Genomic DNA, 2,500 nt, shown 5'->3' with positions numbered 1-2,500 from the left:
TTAACATGAAGCGATACTCTGGGGACCGGGCAGTGCGAGTAGCAAACTATATTGCGGGGGTTGCAGTTAGGCAACACTACACTAATTTAACGCGTCGTATGACAATTACAGAGCAGGTTAAGGCCCAACGTGTGTTGGGTTAAGGCCCAACGTGTGTTGGGTTAAGGCCCAACGTGTGTTGGGTTAAGGCCCAACGTGTGTTGGGTTAAGGCCCAACGTGTGTTGGGTTAAGGCCCAACGTGTGTTGGGTTAAGGCCCAACGTGTGTTGGGTTAAGGCCCAACGTGTGTTGGGTTAAGGCCCAACGTGTGTTGGGTTAAGGCCCAACGTGTGTTGGGTTAAGGCCCAACGTGTGTTGGGTTAAGGCCCAACGTGTGTTGGGTTAAGGCCCAACGTGTGTTGGGTTAAGGCCCAACGTGTGTTGGGTTAAGGCCCAACGTGTGTTGGGTTAAGGCCCAACGTGTGTTGGGTTAAGGCCCAACGTGTGTTGGGTTAAGGCCCAACGTGTGTTGGGTTAAGGCCCAACGTGTGTTGGGTTAAGGCCCAACGTGTGTTGGGTTAAGGCCCAACGTGTGTTGGGTTAAGGCGCAACATAGGTTAGGTTAAGGCGCAACATAGGTTAGGTTAAGGCGCAACATAGGTTAGGTTAAGGCGCAACATAGGTTAGGTTAAGGCGCAACATAGGTTAGGTTAAGGCGCAACATAGGTTAGGTTAAGGCGCAACATAGGTTAGGTTACGGCGCAACATAGGTTAGGTTAAGGCGCAACATAGGTTAGGTTACGGCGCAACATAGGTTAGGTTAAGGCGCAACATAGGTTAGGTTAAGGCGCAACATAGGTTAGGTTAAGGCGCAACATAGGTTAGGTTAAGGCGCAACATAGGTTAGGTTAAGGCGCAACATAGGTTAGGTTAAGGCGCAACATAGGTTAGGTTAAGGCGCAACATAGGTTAGGTTAAGGCGCAACATAGGTTAGGTTAAGGCGCAACATAGGTTAGGTTACGGCGCAACATAGGTTAGGTTAAGGCGCAACATAGGTTAGGTTAAGGCGCAACATAGGTTAGGTTAAGGCGCAACATAGGTTAGGTTATGGCGCAACATAGGTTAGGTTACGGCGCAACATAGGTTAGGTTACGGCGCAACATAGGTTAGGTTAAGGCGCAACATAGGTTAGGTTAAGGCGCAACATAGGTTAGGTTAAGGCGCAACATAGGTTAGGTTAAGGCGCAACATAGGTTAGGTTAAGGCGCAACATAGGTTAGGTTAAGGCGCAACATAGGTTAGGTTAAGGCGCAACATAGGTTAGGTTAAGGCGCAACATGGGTTAGGTTAAGGCGCAACATGGGTTAGGTTAAGGCGCAACATGGGTTAGGTTAAGGCGCAACATGGGTTAGGTTAAGGCGCAACATGGGTTAGGTTAAGGCGCAACATGGGTTAGGTTAAGGCGCAACATGGGTTAGGTTAAGGCGCAACATGGGTTAGGTTAAGGCGCAACATGGGTTAGGTTAAGGCGCAACATGGGTTAGGTTAAGGCGCAACATGGGTTAGGTTAAGGCGCAACATGGGTTAGGTTAAGGTACAATATGGGTTAGGTTAAGGTACAATATGGGTTAGGTTAAGGTACAATATGGGTTAGGTTAAGGTACAATATGGGTTAGGTTAAGGTACAATATGGGTTAGGTTAAGGTACAATATGGGTTAGGTTAAGGTACAATATGGGTTAGGTTAAGGTACAATATGGGTTAGGTTAAGGTACAATATGGGTTAGGTTAAGGTACAATACGGGTTAGGTTAAGGTACAATACGGGTTAGGTTAAGGTACAATACGGGTTAGGTTAAGGTACAATACGGGTTAGGTTAAGGTACAATACGGGTTAGGTTAAGGTACAATACGGGTTAGGTTAAGGCACTTGGGGGGGGGGGGGCCCGGTTTGTTGATTGTGATTATCGTAAGTAAATGACTGCGGCATCATCTGATTTGCCACGTCAGGGTGCACCTTTGGCTCATAACAGGCGGCGCTCTGATTCCATGCTTGTGGCAGACCTGTGTCTTTCATTCCTGCCATTGTTTGTGTGGTGTGACAGGAGGCAGTATTGTGATGTTGGGTGCACCCCTGTCTGGGACATGTGTGGGTGTTGGTGGCTTAGCTGAGCAATGGTGGTTGTCGGAAGGGTGGGATATTCTGTTTTCCGAGTGGACCTCCCGGTCTGGTTATGATAGTGTGGATTGTCTAATGTGGCAGAGAGGATGCACTGGGTGTTGTTCCATGCTGGTGCTTACATATTGTCTGTGTGCCTGTTACAGGCAGAGAGTAGTGCGTGATAAGAGTGTCTGGCTGACGTGTGATTGTGAGCAGAGTCTTTCAGCATGTATACGGACAGGTCTATACATTATCTGTATTCTGATGGCTCTATCTATTACTAATCAGCGCCGTGTATACGTTTAATCCGGTTCCAGTCGAAACTATTGTATCTCTGTACATTAGTGACACGGCGAGCCCG

The sequence above is a fragment of the Schistocerca americana genome, unplaced genomic scaffold (assembly GCF_021461395.2).
Source record: "Schistocerca americana isolate TAMUIC-IGC-003095 unplaced genomic scaffold, iqSchAmer2.1 HiC_scaffold_162, whole genome shotgun sequence".
NCBI lineage: Eukaryota > Metazoa > Arthropoda > Insecta > Orthoptera > Acrididae > Schistocerca > Schistocerca americana.
Note: the sequence above shows the minus strand (reverse complement) of the source record.